The 18,772-nt window shown below is 45.6% G+C and overlaps 1 protein-coding gene across 1 annotated transcript in view; it reads left to right on the forward strand.

The window, feature by feature from the left end:
* The window catches only part of MAP3K5 (mitogen-activated protein kinase kinase kinase 5), a 153,032-nt gene that overhangs the window by 55,317 nt on the left and 78,943 nt on the right, over positions 1–18,772 (forward strand). The gene's annotated exons all lie outside the window — the stretch shown is intronic.

Below are 18,772 nucleotides of genomic sequence, written 5' to 3' on the forward strand. Positions count from 1 at the left end.
TTAAATTTAATTAACAGTTTGATTTACTGCTGAATGTTTCCAGTTCATCCTTGCATTTCATTGTCATCACTGGAATGTAAATGGACGATAAGTAACAGCGGAGAACTGTCAGTGAAAAGGGTAAATCAGACAGGAAATTTTGCTTAATGAACTGTGTTTTTCTTCTGGGTATTTGGGGGCAGTATCAGTTCCTTGAATGGGGAAAGGAAATCTGGTGAGATTGTTCTAGAAACAAGATGAGGAGACTGCAGAAGGTTTTCTTACAAAATGAGGGCCTGTGGTATGGATTTCCTTTGACTTCCATTGAAATGACTAGGAATTGAGAGTGCTGGAGATGCGCTGTTCATCTAATATTCTGGCTCTGTGGTTGCCAGCCACTGAAGCTCTATACCAGGGGTCGGCAACCTTTCAGAAGTGGTGTGCCGAGTCTTAATTTATTCATCCTAATTTAAGGTTTCGCGTGCCAGTAATACATTTTAACGTTTTCAGAAGGTATCTTTCTATAAGTGTATAATATATAACTAAACTATTGTTCAACAGAGGGTCCTGTAGCACCTTTAAGACTAACAGAAGTATTGGGAGCATAAGCTTTCGTGGGTAAGATGCCTTGCATCTGAAGAAGTGAGGTTCTTACCCACGAAAGCTTATGCTCCCAATACTTCTGTTAGTCTTAAAGGTGCCACAGGACCCTCTGTTGCTTTTTACAGATTCAGACTAACACGGCTACCCCCGATACTAAACTATTGTTGTATGTAAAGTAAATAAAGTTTTTAAAATGTTTAAAAAGCTTCATTTAAAATTAAATTAAAATGCAGAGCCCCCCGGACCGGTGGCCAGGACCCGGGAAGTGTGAGTGAAAATCAACTCGCGTGCCACCTTTGGCACGCGTGCCATAGGTTGCCTACCCCTGCTCTATACACTTATCCTGCTCAGTATCCATTCATTTTCTGGAATTGCCCTGTAAATCTTCCTTTCCTTATGTTATAGACATACTGCCCTGGGAGCCTGAGAGGATAGCCAGGTTTTAGGCCATTAATTTTTATAACAGTGTTGACACAGAAATATTGTCCAAAACTCTCTTAATTTACACCCATTCCATCCTGTTTACTTGAGTGGGCTTTCCTGATTAAGGCGTATAGTGTTTAATCTTAGGAATTTGCCAATTTTACCTCAGATAGATAAATTCAGTAGCTGCAATCTTCCCTCGTATTTTCCTGACTACTGCAAACACTGAGATAACTTTTTAGGTAGCTAAATAAATTTATCTAAGACAATTGGCATGGTTTCTAAGAGGACTCAGAGAAATTAGTGCAGAATTTGGCCCTAAAACTGAACTTAAAATAGCAGTAGACTTTCTGATCATTTTCTGTTAAGAAATTGAAAAGAATGACAGGTAAAAATTCTTTCTTTTAACTTCTTGTAAAAGTGCTTGTGCGGGCATTCTGAGAATTGATGACATCACTGCGACAAAAAGATCCTCCCACATCTTCCAGAGGTAAAAATGGACTAAATGATCACTTAGGCCTTTAAAAATAAGGATAGGCTTGAGAGCAATGCCATTTCTGCTGTGAATTAGCTTGCAAGAATGTTTTTAAAGGCAAACATTATGGTAAAGGGTTGATTGTCCTGAATATGAAAAGGCAAATAAATGGAGGAAACCCTGCTGTCAGGAAATGAACAGGCAGTATCACATAGAGTAGACTAATGTGAAAACATTGCCTGTTAATATGTTTATATGACAGTTGCTGAGACTCAGTAAGAAGGTTGGTAACTTGACATTACTACTCTGATTAAGAGATGCTCTATTTTACATCTAAATTGGAAGGGAGAATGGTGGACTTGTCATCTGGCTTTAAAAAAACCCAGTTTCTATAAATTCTATATAAAATGTGTCCTTGGAGGATTATTGATGTTACCTGGGTATGCTTAGAAACCTCTTTTTTGTGAGGAAGCAAACCCTAGTGCTTAGAACAGGGGAGAGTGTCAGTAGATCTGGGTTCTCTTCACAACCCCTCCAATGATTTACTACGTGACCTCGACAAGTCACTTGGGGTATGTCTACACTACGAGGGTAATTCGATTTTACTTAAATCGAATATGTGGAATCGATATTGCAAAGTCGAACGTGTGTGTCCACACTAAGGACACAGTAAGGACAGTAATTCGACTTTGTGAGTCCACACTAACGGGGCGAGCATCGATATTGGAAGCGGTGCACTGTGGGCAGCTATCCCACAGTTCCCGCAGTCCCCGCTGCCCATCGGAATTCTGGGTCGAGCCGCCAATGCCTTCTGGGTAAAAAAAATTTGTCGTCATCCGTCTGTCACTAACGCCCTCCCTCCCTCCATGAAAGCGCCGGCGGGAAATCAGTTCGCGCACTTTTCTGGTCAGTGACAGCGCGGACGCCACAGCACTGCGATCATGGATCACGCTGCGACCATCGCTGCACTTGTGGCCGTTCTCAGCACCTCGCAGCTTATCATACACCTTTCCCTGAGGCAGATGCAGAGAAATCGGGCGAGGAGGCTACGGCACCGCCGTGAGAACCTGAAGTCGGAGAGTGGCACTGAGCTGTCAGAAACCACGAGCCCCAGCGCCCAGGACATCACGGTGGCAATGGGGCATGTGGATTTTGTTGAACGGCGATTCTGGGCCCGGGAAACAAGCACGGACTGGTGGGACCGTATAGTGCTTCAGGTCTGGGATGAATCCCAGTGGCTGCGAAACTTTCGCATGCGGAAGGGGACTTTCCTCGAACTTTGTGAGTTGCTGTCCCCTGCCCTGAAGCGCAAGGACACCCGCATGCGAGCAGCCCTCACTGTCCAGAAGCGAGTGGCCATAGCCCTCTGGAAGCTTGCAACGCCGGACAGCTACCGGTCAGTCGCGAACCACTTTGGTGTGGGCAAATCTACCGTGGGGGTTGTTGTCATGCAAGTAGCCAAGGCAATTGTGAAGGTACTGCTCCCAAAGGTAGTGACCCTGGGAAACGCGCAGGTCATCATAGATGGCTTTGCCGCGATGGGATTCCCAAACTGCGGTGGGGCTATCCATGGGACTCACATCCCTATCCTGGGACCGGACCACCAGGCCAGCCAGTACATCAATAGAAAGGGCTACTTTTCAATGGTGCTGCAAGCACTGGTGGACCATCGGGGACGGTTTACAAACATCTACGTCGGATGGCCGGGCAAGGTTCATGACGCTCGCGTGTTCAGGAACTCTGGTCTGTTTAGACGGCTGCAGGAAGGTATTTACTTCCCAGACCACAAAATAACTCTTGGGGATGTGGAGATGCCTACAGTCATCCTCGGGGACCCAGCCTACCCGCTAATGCCCTGGCTCATGAAGCCCTATACTGGCGCCCTGGACACAGAAAAAGAACTGTTCAACTACCGGCTGAGCAAGTGCAGAATGGTAGTGGAGTGTGCTTTTGGCCGTCTCAAAGGGAGATGGAGAAGCTTACTGACTCGCTGTGATCTCAGTGAAACCAATATCCCCATCGTTATTGCAGCTTGCTGTGTGCTCCACAATCTGTGTGAGAGCAAGGGGGAGACCTTTATGGCGGGGTGGGAGGTTGAGGCAAATAGCCTGGCTGCTGATTACGTCCAGCCAGACAGCCGGGCCATTAGAAGATCCCAGCGGGACGCCCTGTGCATCCGGGAGGCTTTGAAAGCTAGGTTCCTGAGTGAGCAGGGCAACCAGTGACTTTTCAGTTTGTGGACAGAAAAGCTGAACCTGCCCCCGTTTCTTTACCCAGTTCATTTTGACTATCCTCTCCAGTTACATACCCCCTTCACCCCCTTCCCCTTCCCAAAAAATAAAATCATTTCGATTTTGTTAATGAACACCGTTGTCTGTGTTGCTGTTTTCGCGGGAATATTTTAAACCGGGGACGCAGACTGTGGCGGGGGGCGGGTTCAGTGTTCTGATGCAAATGATGCTTCTAAACTCCCAGAATGCCAGGCTCCGCACTGGTGGACTGGTTATTTCAATGGAGAACATGAAAAACACCTCCCAGACTGACCAGGGTAACCAGTGACTGCACTGTGTATGTGTCCTGATGCTGGACCTGACACCGCCTCTGTACCCTGCTAAAGGTCACTGTCCTGCCCAATTACCAAGCCCCTTCCCCCCCTCCAGACAGACTCTCCCTCAAAAGAACCTGACTGAAACAGTAATGGAGAGAAACAAACATTTTATTGCGAACCAGACATGAAACGTGGGGGGTGAAACTTGGACGGGGGCTTGTGTGAGGTGGGTAGGAAAGGACTTATGAAATTTTGGGGAATGTCAGCCTTCTAGTGCTAGAGCAGTCTGCAGGGGTTGACTGAAAGTTTTAACGGCCCTTGCCGCCCCTCCTTCTTTGGAGTTTGGGTGAGGGTGGTGTGGGACTTGGTGGCGGGTGAGGGCGGTTACAGATAGACTGCAGCGGGGCTCTGTCCTCCTGCCTCCGGTCTTGCAGAACATCCACAAGGCGCCGGAGCGTGTCCGTTTGCTCCCTCATTAGTCCAAGCAGCTTTTCAGTAGCCTGTTGGTCCTCCTGACGCCACCTCTCCTCCCGTTCCATGACTGCTCGGTGCATTTGTGACAAGTTCTCCCTCCACTGTGTCTGCTGGGCTGCCTGGGCTCGGGAGCATCCCATTAGTTCTGAGAACATGTCTTCACGCGTCTTCTTCTTCCTCCGCCTAATCTGCGCTAGCCTCTGGGAGTGTGCTGACAGGCTGGGTTGGGAGACAGTCGCAGATGTGTCTGTGTGAATTGTGAAAAGGGAGTGAATTCCTGAGACAGATAAATGAAATTGTATACAAAGAACCTAGTCTTTCTCTGTGAACAAGACCATGCACTGCACCTCTCACATGCGCACTCAGGACAAGGTCGAATTTTCGGCCGTCGCCTTCAGTGCCTGTGGACTTGCGGAGGTCTTGGAGTGATCTGAGAAGCGTGGCTGGAGACCTGTCTGGAGCGGGCAATAATGGTAAGCCGCAGACTTGTGGCTGCTTAAAACTCCAGCAGTAGCACTGGCCTCCTTTCACATTGAAAGCAATGCCAGTCTCTGCTGCCAGCAATCAGGACAGCATCAACTCTGCCCCTGTCCCACCCCCTCGCGGCTGTCCCAGGGAAAGATCCCTGTATGCTGCCCCTCTCCCTCCACCGCGTGGCTGTAAAGCAGTCCCAATACTAACATTCCCCTCCCTAATTCAAAGCAGGGCGTCATGAGCGACATCACCCTCCTGAGGATCCCGGACACCCAGAGAGAACGCATGCTGCGGGAAAGCATGCAGAAACCGGGGCCGTATGCCGCCATGCTATGTCGGGCCATGATCCCGGAGTACTTGATTGTGGCGTGGAGGGGGCATGTCTGCTACCACGGAGGGCCCACTAAGATCGCCCTACCCCGGAACCTGATCAACAGGCTTGAGCTCTACCTCCACGAGACCTACGAGGAGTTCTCCTACGAGGATTTCTCGTCGATCCCCGGCCACATTGACCGGATTTTCGCGTAGGTGCACTGGGACTATGGAGTGGAGCGTCTTGGGCCTGGGAATCATGGAGTAACGGACATTGTGAAAATTTTTTAAAACACTTGGGACTAAATTGAGAATAGCCTAAGACAGAGAAATCATGAAAACCCATTTGTTACCTTTGTAAATATTCCTGTTTTGTACCTGATTATTTTTTTACTAGTTTACAGAACTTTTATAAATGTACATTGTTAATAGTATAAATATTACCGTTCTGTTTTAAATAAATGTTTACATGTTTACAGCACTTACTGCTTGATCCTTCCCCTGATTCTGTGTCCGGGGTAAGGGATGGGGACGGTTCGTACGGGATCTCGGTAAGGGTGATGAAGAGCTCCTGGCTGTCGGGGAAATCAGCGGTGCCAGCGCTGTCGACTGCCTCGTCCTCCTCATCTCCTTCTTCATCTTCCCCATCCGCTGTCATGTCCGACGAGGAACCGGCCGCGGACATGATCCCATCCTCGGAGTCCACGGTCAGGGGTGGGGTAGTGGTGGCGGCCGCTCCCAGGATGGAATGCAGTGCCTCGTAGAAACGGGATGTGTGGGGCTGGGATCCGGAGCGTCCGTTAGCCTCTTTGGTTTTTTGGTAGCCTTGTCTCAGCTCCTTGATTTTCACGCGGCACTGCGTTGCATCCCGGCTGTAGCCTCTCTCTGCCATGGCTTTGGAGATCTTCTCGTAGATCTTAGCATTCCTTCTTTTGGAGCGCAGCTCTGAAAGCACGGACTCATCGCCCCACACTGCGATGAGATCCAAGACTTCCCGATCAGTCCATGCTGGGGCCCTCTTTCTATTAGATTGCACGGCCATCTCTGCTGGAGAGCTCTGCATAGTTGCCACTGCTGCTGAGCTCCCCTCGATGTCCAAAGAGGAACTGAGATTCAAACTGCCCAGACAGGAAAATGAAAATGAATTCAAATTTTCCCGGGGGTGTGGCTGGTCAGAGCATCCGAGCTCGGACTGCTGTCCAGAGCGTCAACAGAGTGGTGCACTGTGGGATAGCTCCCGGAGCTATTACCGTCGATTTCCATCCACACCTAGCCTAATTCGATATGGCCATGTCGAATTTAGCGCTAATCCTCTCGTTGGGGAGGATTACAGAAATCGATTTAAAGAGAGCTTTATGTCGAACTAAATGGCTTCCTGGTGTGGACGGGTGCAGGGTTAATTCGATATAACGGCGCTAAAGTCGACATAAAAGCCTAGTGTAGACCAGGCCTTGGAGAGGGATTTCCAAAGAGCAGTTAAGTGCCCAGCTTCTGTTTACTGTCAGTGAGAGTTAAACACTGTGTCTTTGAAAATCTTCCCCTTAATTTATTTGTGCCTCCGTTTCCCTGGCTATAAAGTGGGTATAATTCTTGCCCGATAGGGTCTATGAGGTCTGTTTAAGTCACTGTTTGTACAGTGCTTTAAGATTGGACTAAAAAATAAATTGGAGAAAGCTAAATCAGTGAACATAAGAACAGCCATACTGGGTCAGACCAATGGTCCCTCTAGCCCGGTATCCTGTCTTCCTATAGTGGCCAATGCCAGATGCTTCAGAGGTAATGAATGGAACAGGGCAATGATCTTGTAAGTTGTAGTTATATAAAGGATCTTCTGTTAGGCATTGAACTGAAACATATGAATAGTTATCTGAAAAAATGTTTCCATTCCCTGAAACGCTAGTGTGTGGTGTTTTATGTAACATACATATGTTTCCAGCAATGGAACAACAGGACACCTTGTCACCAAGGGGTTAAATGAGTTGCAAAATAGGTGTGTGTATGTGTGTGTCATAAGTAATTGGTGTTTGTTTCTTTTGAACTTTGTCTTCCTACAAAAATTCATTGCCAGCTGTTTTGTTTTTTGTTGCAACAGGATTTTCTCCTTCAGAGTAACAGCCAATATTATACCGGTAGGTTAAATGACAGCAAAGTTTTTGTGGGCAGAGTAGGGGAAGATAACAGCAAATGGTCATTTCCTGTTACAATGTGATTTTATAGTAATCCAGTGGATAAAGTTTGAAAACAACAAAAGTATTTATTCTGTATATTGCAATAACCTTAGAAACAAAGGTGGTTTGATAGAAGAGAGCTATTTTGATGTTTATGCATTTAAGCATCGTTTTTTGAGGTCAAAAAAGCAGCCAGTGGAGCCATTCTAAAAATTCTTATTAAAAGGGATATGCTGTTTTTTAAAAAATGTTGGCATAAAGGCTGCACTTTGCTTATGCTAGCTGGTCAATTTCTATTGAATCCAATCCTCTGTGGCTTACATTTTACTTATTGGGACAAATAGCTGCCGTTCAGGTTAATGGCAATATGAGTGACGTTTATTTCAGTTCTAATTGGAATATGTGAAAAGTTGATGTGATGTGGATGTTTTGAGTCAAACAAAGTTTAAGCTATGTAAATGTTTACGTAATTGTACAGTATTTCTAAAAATATTACCAGAATTACCGATATTACCAAAACTCATGAAATAGCTCCTTGATAAAGAAAAGAATCATTGAGCATCCCATAGGTTTTAAGCCCCCTCCTTACACTATATTGAAGCAATAAATAATCTCAGCTGTTTCCATAGGTATATGAAAATAGACAATAATTGTTAGACTGATCACCTCTAAGATCAGTGCAGGATGGAGAGGAGAACAACCTTCGACACAAAAGGAGGGTTAACCACCTCTGCGGCAGTGTTACTCCCTTCCACTGGACCCCATAAAAGGCAGGTTCAGGGTATCCACATGGGAGAGGGTTAGGGAATAGGGAGGCCAGGGTGGGCCAGAAAGGATGTACATTTTTCCCCACTGGCCCCTGGGAGCTATGAGTGGAAATGTTATATAGTTTGTGACTGTAATATTTTTCCACAGCTCCTCTCCGTGACGGCAGAGCCTCCGTTTAAGGCATGTCCTGAGGGATTGCTTAGGAAGCCCTGGCAGTGCTCCTCCAATGGAGCCCTGGTGTGAGGGATCTGGCACGGGGCATGCCAGAGACCCATTGTTGCTGAGGAGGTGTGGGGCCTCCGGGTGGTGAACCTGACCGTAGAATGGGTTTGGGTTTGGGGGCTGCCCCCATGGTGTCTTCCACACAGTGGAAGGGGGAACTTTTATAATCCCCACCTATCCTCTGAAACCAGGGGTGATGGTGCACCATTTAAAGTTGTCGAGCCTGCCCTACTCTCATCCACAGCAGCTCCAGTCCTGTGGAGCTGACCTGGCTGCCTGCTCTGGCCTGTTGGCTCTCAGTACAGCATGCAGGCAGGGCATGCTGATCCCACTGTATTGCCTTCTCTGAGCTGGTCTGGGCTGTGGCAGGCCAAAAAGTGGTTGGAACAAGGCATGGGCAGCTTCCACCAGCTCTGCATCCTATGTCTGACAGAATGATCTGGGAGGGAAGCCTATGAGAGTTAGCTCACAAAGTCATCCTCCATTACAGTTCCCTGCCACAGGTTTTCCTGTGGGGCGGGTGGTTTGATGCTGAGGTATCTAAGTAAAGGAATGTTAATGTGGTATTGCAGATACCACACAGTGCTAACCATGGATAATTTATTGCATTTTTAATGACAACCACGGTATTATTATCATTATCTTATTTATAATAGACATACTACTGTAGTGCCATAGGCCATGATCAATATATTGAGGCCCCATTGTGCTAGGTGAGGCGAGCAGGTGGTCAGTGGTAGCAAGTCTGGTGGTATATAAAATACTATAACCTCAGTGCTCACTTAATGAGCAACTGTTCAATATCTTTTCTCCTCATTGTTCAATGAATTATTTACTGCACACTGCTCTAATTCTGCTCTTACAACAGAGTCATTAATTTCCTCATAGGCTTTTCTGTGGTGCTTATCACTTCAGTATGTGAGTGATTCAGAAACCTGTGAGATGTGGGGGTGCTGTTATCCCTTGTTACAGATGGGGAGCTGAGCCACAAAGATTAAGGTCAAAAGTATCTGCTGATTTTGAGTGCCCAATCTGAGACATGTAGGACCTGATTCTTCAGAGTAGTTAGCACTTTACATGTTCAAAGCACAGCTCCTGTTGATTTCAATTGGAGCTGTGAGTGGTCAGCTCTCTGCACATCAAACCCCAGGGTCTCAAATCAGGCACCCAGAGACTGAGGCACACACAATTAGTGACCATCTGTGGAAAGTTTGGTTTAAGTGACTTGCTTAGCATCACATTGGAACTCTATGGCAGAATCAGGGGTAGAATCCAGTTCCCCGCCCGGGTGGCATTCAGCTGCCTTACTCATAAGACTGCCCTTTCTCTTCCTACAATCCTCATCTCATTCACTAAACACCTTCAGTCTTCTGCAACAAATGAAGCAGGAGTCCTAAAGACAACAGTCTCCTTCACTACATAACCCTGATTTGTTCCCAGAGCAGGTCCACACTGTGCAGGTAACTGAACTTGGAGGGAGCATGCTCAGTTGCTCTGTGGGGATGGTGCATGCAGTCTGCTCAGTGCTAGGAGCTGTGAGAGGCTCAGCCCTGCTCAGTGAGGATGGAATCTTCTAAGAAGTCTCTCCTGAGCATGAGTGAATTGCGATTTTTCAAAGGCTTATAATTTGGCCAAATTTGGGTGTTTTTTGCCCCGAGGGAACAGCAACAGACACATCCCCAATGAAAGGGCCCCACTCCCTACCAAATTTCAAGCCCCTGCTCCAAGGCATGGGGGCACCAGAACATTAACACTTCAAAACAACAGCTCTGCCTTATCTTTGGGGACAGCTCAACTATTAGCTGAGGTTTTCAAAATATAATATATATCAGCCTTGGCTAGATCCCACCCAGGCTGCACAATTTCATCACAAATGGCTGAAGATTGGCAACGTTATAAGCACCTTAAAACAGGATATTGTGACAGGAAGGGTTGGGTAACCTAAATAATAGGTAGTGCGACCCGCTCTGTTTATTTTTGAATTTTATTTATTTTTTTTATATATATATATATATATATATATATATATATATATATATATATATAAAATAAGAGAGACGGGGTGTGTGAAAGGGAGGGTAAGGGAAGGAAGGGAAAGGCGTAACCTTGTGTAAATACAGTAGGATATTTTTGATCTGTTCAGTAAAGTGAATTTAGATCAGTAAACCTTGCTGACTCTTTGATATTTTGAGTTCATTGACTGATTTATTTGTTACCTGGGTTCTCCTTGGAAGAATCTAGGACTCTTTTATGAGGAAATCTGGAGTGGAGACCATCAAAATCAGATACTGAGTCCTCCTATATGGATTTGTGGCACACCAAGGCTTTATAAAGACTAAGGGGCTTATTCTTCCCTTATTCCACATATGAAATGCACAGTGATAATTTTGTGTGATACAAGGTGAGAATGTACCTTTAAATCTGGACACCGAATGAAAGTGGGACATGATTTATAGGTCATTCCTGATATCTTTAATGTGCCCTGCTCTTTAATTGACTTTAAATCTCGGGTCCAATTCTGTCCCCTTTCATGTCAATAGCAAAGCTCCCATTCGTTTCAGTGGGAGTAGAAACGCCCATACTGTGTATTTGTATTCATTGTAACATCAACACATGGTAAGATGATTTGATTACTGAAAATTCTCTGGGAAAACAGGTTTAATAACTTGTTTTAGGGTTATGCCATCTGTCACACACGGCACCATGTGTAGTCAGAGAGCTGCCGTCTTTGACAAATTTACATCAGAAACACTGAAATAATCATAGATATGCCTCAAGAGAGCCAGCAGGAGGATTGCAGAAAGCTGAAGTGAATCATAATGTGAGTGGACCCATAGGGAGAGTAGTTCCTATTACCAAGACTGTTGGCAACTTTTCCCTCAGATGAAAATAAAAAGCTAAATTTGGGGGGTTCTGGCTGTGCTGGTTGGCTGTGCACTAGCAGATTCTCTCAGCCCATAAGGCAAAGCATTGCAAGTTAATGAAGACTCCTCCTCCTGTGCAGATTCCCCCTTTCCTACGGCGAGATCCTGGAGATAGCTGATAGTTAGCAGATCCCTATAGAAGGTATGCTGTCAGTGACCCAAGAGGTTGGGAGACCGTGGTTGAGGTTGCCTCTTGCCTGGGGTGAATCCTCCTAAATTTGTGGGTTTGTTGAGAGGAACCCCTACCCCCTTCCCTAGGATGTCAGTTCCTACATTGACACACAGCATGCCAAATAAACTATTTTTTTCTTTATTTAGAACATGGTAGTGCCCACATTGTGTGATGTGCTTTCAATCACATCAGAAGACATGATCTCTGAATCAGATTGTACCGAGTTTCCATTCCCTCTATGCAGGAACAACCTGTGTGGAGGATAAAGAGGCTTTATATGTGATGTGAATAATGAAAGGAATGTAGATTTTCTTTCCTCCTTCTAATGTTCAGAATGTAATTAAAGTGAATACCAGGAACTTTTATTGTATCTTAAAGAAACAGAGTAGGGGCTTTTTTTTTTTTTTTTTAAAGGGATGAAAAAGCAAGACAAAAAGGAGTGTTGGATACAGACACTTCTAGCTGTGAGCAACACAAAGTCTTCTGATAGTTTTCATAGTTCTAGGTACTAGATTTAATCTGAAAAATGCTCAGAGAATAAGCCTTGAAGGTTGTGTAGTAGTAGGCAGTGAGCTGTGAAAGGATATTATAAAAAGACATCACTTAAAACACGTGAATGAATCACTTGTTTAGTCACTAGGCAATAAACATTTGCTCACACATTACTGACTCCTCCTAGTGCTTCCATTTTCTAATTAGTCTGACTGGTTTGATGAAATACACCCTGTTTTACAGCAATATGGATAATCTCTTAATAAGAGGCCTGATTCTGCAAGGTGTTGAAAATTTTGGCCCCAGTCCAGCAAAGCATTTATGCATGTGCATATCTTTGTATGTGTGTAGTCCCACTGACTTCAGTAATGATGGGATTCTAAATAGAGCTGACTGGAAAGCTTCCCAGAAGAAGAGCTCTGTGTAAGCTCACAAGCTTGTCTCTCTCACCAACAGAAGCTGGTCTAATAAAAGATTTTACCTCACCCACCTTGTCTCTCTGATTGGAAAATGGAATTTTTGTCCAATTGTATTGTCGGGGTGCCATTTCTACCCATTTTAACGGCTCCTTTACAATGCCAGAGTGGTAAAGAAAGGGCACTTGTGTAATTGAGAACTGGGCCTTGTGTCGTATTCATGTCAGTAGTGACAAGGCAGGTGACCAGGCAATATCGTTTATTGGACCAACTTCTGTTGGTGATAGAGAGAAGCTTTCGAGCTTACACAGAGCTCTTCTTCAGGTCTAACAATTTTCTGTATTCTTTGCTTGCTTCTTTCTTGAGGGCCAGAAAGTAAATTTATATTTCATTTCAGGCAGTGCAAGTTGAACAGTTTTTTTTGTTTTGTTTTGTTTTTAACAGTAAAAATGTGTGTGACTACAAGTTTGCTTGCTTTATTATTCCATTCAAAATTATATTCGTGCAAAAAGGTGAATTCAGGATTGGGTTCTCAAGAACTGTTGATCAAAAATGAATGAAAAGCACTCAGATACACTAAAGAAAGAGCAGCTTTCCTGTTTGTAAGGTTATGAAGGGGTTAGTACTCAATTTCTGGAGGTGATCCAAGAATCATACCAGAATGAGCTTTTGAGTCTTGTGGGTTTCAAAAGCTGAAAAACATCCTTTTCCAGTGTTGTTTTTTATTTAAAAACTCTGCTTGACAATGTCCCAGAGGTCTCAGAATCTTCCCCACAAGCTAGTCACAGTTTTATTTTTATTTAATTTTTTTTGGTTAATTCTCTGAATAAACATCAGGAAGTAAAATACCCTAAGAATAAATTGCCAGCCACATAAGCCTTTCTCCTAGTTTTGTCTCCCCAACACTCTTCCTAAGAAAAGACAGTTAATTAGAAGTAGGATGTACCTTCACTTCCTGTGTTGGCCATAGGCCAGTTGCTGCCTTTCCTTCTCCCATAACTGGAGCAGAGGGAGGGGAAAGGTTAACCGTTATGCCTGGCTAACCTCTTTTCCTCTCTTCATTTGTGAATATGGCTATTGGGCTAAAGCACCCCACCTTTCCAAGAGGGTACGTCCATTAGCATTATGGGTATGTCTGCACTGCAGTCGCTGGGTGCGATTGTAGCTCTCTGGTGAATAAAAGCCATTTCGGCTTCCGCTTGTTGTACTCCTTGGCTGCTCCTCAGTGGTGGAGCTAATAGGGAGAACAAGACAGTGACCCCCCTCCCGCCCCCATGGCCTTTAGGTGTGTATGTGATATCTTGTCACCTGACAACAGAGGCTCCTGTCACACAGGGATCGGTGTGACTCCCTGCTCAGGGCACTGCAACATGGTGCAAGGGATCACATGTCACAATGCCACTCACTCAAATTTGGCCTGGCCACCACTCCATCATGACAGAGGGGCAGCCAAGCCAACCTGAGTGGCGCTGTGACCCTGTGTGCCAAGCAGCAATGGCCAGAGTGGGGAGCTAGCCCATGGGGCGGGAACTACTGCTGCTGGGTGAGTGCAGGGCAGGCTTACTATCTGGCACACCCCTCCCCTTCTCCCTTTACCCTTGAGCCTCCCTTCTGCACTGGCCTGGGATTAGGGTTGTGGTTCCGGGTGCAGAAGGTGCTGCTGTGGGTGGTCGGTGCCCTCTCGATGGGGCAAGGAGGAGGCAGCAGCAGCAGAGGAATGCAGCCACCCCCAATAATGACCCATCACCCCTAGGTTGCAAAACTTTGCTCGCCACTGCTGCTGATTAAATATTGTAAGGCCCTGGTCCTGCAATTCATTGTTCATGGGTGCACCACTGCCCTGCTGTGCCCATGCACAATGAAATGCAGGATCATGACCTAAATGTTCAGCTAGGGGGTTTGTAGTTGTATGGAGGTTTCTAGATTCATCCCATGTAAACCCCTATCAGGGTGGATTTGATTAAATCATGATTTAAATCACTAGTCAGGAAGACTCAATTTAATCATGGTTTTCTACATACAAGTGCATTCTTGTTGGTTGTTATAACCTTAATACATATTCTTCACAACTCAGAGATAGATGTAGGTTTCATTTTTAGAAGGTACACACTATACATTTTTAAACAGTGATTTATTTTGAAAACTTTTCGATTAGTTTTACAGCTATATCAGAAAATGAATGATTGTTTGGTTATTTTATTTACCAAAGGTAATTGAAGCAGATATTTATGAAGTCATTAGGAGGCGAACTATCTCCAGTTCAACAGGTTAATCATTAATATTAGGAGGATTTTCTTGCCATGCTGTATTAGGAGGAGAACATCACCAGACAGACATTTAAACTGTTTTATTTAACTGAAGCAACAACGTTAAGTATTCTGGATTTTTTTCTTCAACAGCAAACATATAATATTTTAACACAACAAGCACATTTCCCTCGCTTCTCACATTTATCTCCAGACTTCTTCTCCTTGTCCAGATCTATTCCGCCCCCAACAATCTTCTATTCATTGAACTTTTTGAAACTTTGCACTTTTAGAGAGAGGTAAGGAATTGACTCTGTGTACACAAATTTGCAGAGGGACAATAGAGTTGAGGTCTGTTATTTTTCACTTCTATCTATTATGTATTTATTTAAAAACATTTTTGCTGTTAACAAAAATGTTACCTCTGGAGATATAAATCCACAGTCTGAGAACTGCAAAACTATCTCTGATGGTATCTTCTAGACTGAGCACTGAATCCCATTGGATAGATAGAAAGATTAACCTACAATAATCTATACAGAAGCCTGTGGAACTCCATAAGATTGGATCCCTAATCCATGAACTATTTGAACTCATTTACAAAGCTTTTCTTAAACATTACATGAATATATTGTCTCATACTATAGAATTAGAATTTATAATCCCTATTCCATGATGAGATACATTATAGCTCAAAGATATCTTAATTAAAACTATCTTTAGATACATTTTCCTCAAAAAGCATTTTATCAAAAAAATCCAATTTAAATAAAAACCGATTTAAAAAAAAAAAATCATTGATTTTTATCCACCCTGACCCCTACACATTACAGAACCCCTCTCAGGCTCTCAGTTAGGGTCAGAAGTGGAGCCAGGGGCCTTGCACAAGCCATCTGAATTGGGTGTGACTTTCACTCTAAGTGAATTTAAACTTTGTACACCTCTACCTCGAGATAACGTTGTCCTCGGGAGCCAAAAAATCTTACCACATTATAGGTGAAACCACGTTATATTGAACTTGCTGTGATCCACTTGAGTGCGCAGTCCTGCACCCCCCCCCCCACCCCCCGGAGCGCTGCTTTACCGCGTTATATCCGAATTTGTGTTATCTCGGGTCTCGTTATATCGGGGTAGAGGTGTACTTAGCAAGTCTGGGACGAAAAGTTAAATATTTCCAGACTGCCTAGAAGGTCACTTAGTTTAAGATTGTAACTGAAGGGCAAAAAAGTAGAAAAAAAATCTATTTGCTAAATTTTGTTTTTCAGAAGGAAAGTGCTGGATGTTGAGAGTAAGAATGGTCATGTGGTTCAGATATTGGCTTGTAATTTGGGAGAGCTTCTGCAACTGACTTCTTGTGTGACCTTGGGCAAATCACTTTATTGCTCTGTACCTTCATTCTTTGTTGACTAGAGATAATAATCCTAGAAAGCAGTGTGGTCTGGTTGTTAGCTTATTGGTCTGGGAGTAGTCCAGGTTCAGCACTGAACTCACCTGTGTATGTCTGTTTCCCCTCCCCTCTTTTGTCTCTCTGGTATATTTAGATTGTAAAGTGCTTGGGGTAAGGCCTGTCTCAGGGCTGGTCTACACTGGGGGGAGGGGTGGGAATCGATCTAAGATACGCAACTTCAGCTACGCGAATAGCGTAGCTGAAGTCGAAGTATCTAAGATCGAATTACCTGGGGGTCCACACGGCGTGGGATCGATGGCTGCGGCTCCCCCGTCGACTGCGCTACCGTCGCTCGCTCCGGTGGAGTTCTGGAGTCGACGGGTAGCGCATTCGGGGATCGATATATCGCATCTCGTTAAGACGCGATATATTGATCCCCGATAGATCGATTACTACCCGCCAATCCGGCGGGTAGTGAAGACGTACCCTCAGACTGTGTTTGTGCAGTGCCTCACACTTTGGGACCCCACCTGGAAAATACTTAGTACTAATAATAATGTCTAGTAAGGTATTGGATACTTTTTCAGCAGCCCAACCTAGTTGGTCAGTCTCTCTCTCAGGGTTTTCTAGAGTCCACCATCGTACCATCTGCCTCATGCCATTTCTCAATATAATGGGCTAAATTTTCAAACATAATTTCCTAAACTGTGTTTACAAACCAGAGTTTATGTACACACAACACAGATTTATACAGATAAAACCAGCAATTTAATGTTCAGAAACATGTCTTTTTCAGAGTCACTGCTTCCCAGGATAATCTGCTGAACATCTGCTCCCAGTGTGACACGGTGGCCAAAAGGGCTAATGCAATCCTTGGATGCATAAACAGGGGAATCTTGAGTAGGAGTAGAGAGGTTCTTTTACCTCTGTGTTGGTCACTCGTGTGATCATTGCTGGAATATTGTGTCCAGTTCTGGTGTCCCCAGTTCAAGAAGAATGTTGATAAATTGGAGAGGGTTCAGAGAACAGCTACTAGAAGCATTTAAGTATTACAAAACATGCCTTATAGTGATATACTATTACTCAAGAAGCTCAATCCTTTTAGCTCAACAAAGAGAAGGTTAAAGGGTGTGTTGACTGCAGTCTGTAAGTACTTGGGGAACAAATATTTGATAACAGGGTCTTCAATCTAGCAGAGAAAGGTATGACACGATCCAGTGACTAGAAGTTGAAGCTAAACAAATTGAGATTGGAAATAAGGTGTAAATTTTTAACAGAGAATAGTTTACCATTGGAAGAACGTACCAAGGGTCATAGTGGATTCTCTATCACTGGCAATTTTTAAATCAAGATGGGATATTTTCTAAAAGATCTGCTGTAGGCATGATTTTGAGGAAGTTCCATGGCCTGTGTTCTACAGGAGGTCAGACTAGATGATCACAGTGGTCTCTTCTGGGCTTGGAATCTATGAACCCAAGAAAATTGCGCTTTTGTCATTCTTCTACAGCATGGGGCCCATTTTACCAGAGAGGGTATATGTGATCTGACATCTCCTTTCCTTCCACTGCTGAAGAAGGAGAGCGGGCTGGCCTGTGAGCCACTTAAACCTTGGAAAGCGTTTGTGGCACAAAATTGCAGGAACCCATGCAGTTTACTTCGTAAAGGTGGCCCTGCTGCTTTGATGTCCAATTCACTAGTTAAAGGAATGCAAACTTGGAGTGAAATCCTGGTCCAATTGGAGTCCCTTAGTGGTCTTTCAGAAATGCAGACATTCAACATGCACACATGTTTCTTTGGTGCATGTGGCATACAGCAGTAGTTCTCAACTGGGGGGTCTGCGGCTCCCTGCGGGGTCTGTGAGCCCTTTCAGGGCTGAAACCCCTCAGGTTCCCTGAGCCCTGGCGCCCCTCTCCCCCGGGGCTGAAGTTGGGAGCGACGCGGGGCTGAAGCCAGGTGCCCAGGGGCCCCCCGCCCCGATCTGAAGCCCCAAGCCCCGGCGATCGCATGGGCAGAAGCCCTGAGACCATGGCAGAGTTGGGGGGGGCACAAGGGTGTTGGTCCCCCAAACTGCAGTGCCTTACCCAGAGAGGGGCAGTCCCAGGGGGCAGCTCCACCCCCCACCTCCTCCTCTCCTCCAGCCCCCCTTAGGCCCTGTACTCTGGCCAGATCATAGGTGGGAAGCCAGAGCCAAGCAGTGTGCGGCAGCTGCTCCTCTGGCTGGTGGTGCCATGGGGTGGGCAGCTGTGGCATTCCCCCAACTGCTGCTGGTGCCGGGGGGTTGTGGCTGCTCCTCAGCTTCCAGCCCCCCCTTGACTGCTCATGCAGCCAGTAAGAGCTGCCTGGGTGTGGGGACCCAGTTCCGGGGCCGGCAGAGCCCTCGGGGAGCAGCCACTGCCCCTACCCTACCCCTCTCCCTGCCCTCTGAGCTACCTCCCTGCCCACACACTGCCCCTAACTACCCCCGCCCTGGAACCTGAGATACCTCACAAGCCTGCACACAGCCCCTAGCTACCCCTCTCCCTGCACCCCGAGCTGCACCCCGAGCTACACCCCTCCCAGCACACAGCCCCTCGCTACCCCCTCTCTGCACCCTGAGCTACCCCGCTGCCCACACACTGCCCCTAGCTACCCCCTCCCTGCAACCTGAGCTACCCCCCTGCCCACACACAGCCCCTAGCTACCCCCTCCC

Source organism: Terrapene carolina, unplaced genomic scaffold, assembly GCF_002925995.2.
Source record: "Terrapene carolina triunguis isolate 2854851 unplaced genomic scaffold, T_m_triunguis-2.0 Scaffold85, whole genome shotgun sequence".
NCBI lineage: Eukaryota > Metazoa > Chordata > Testudines > Emydidae > Terrapene > Terrapene triunguis.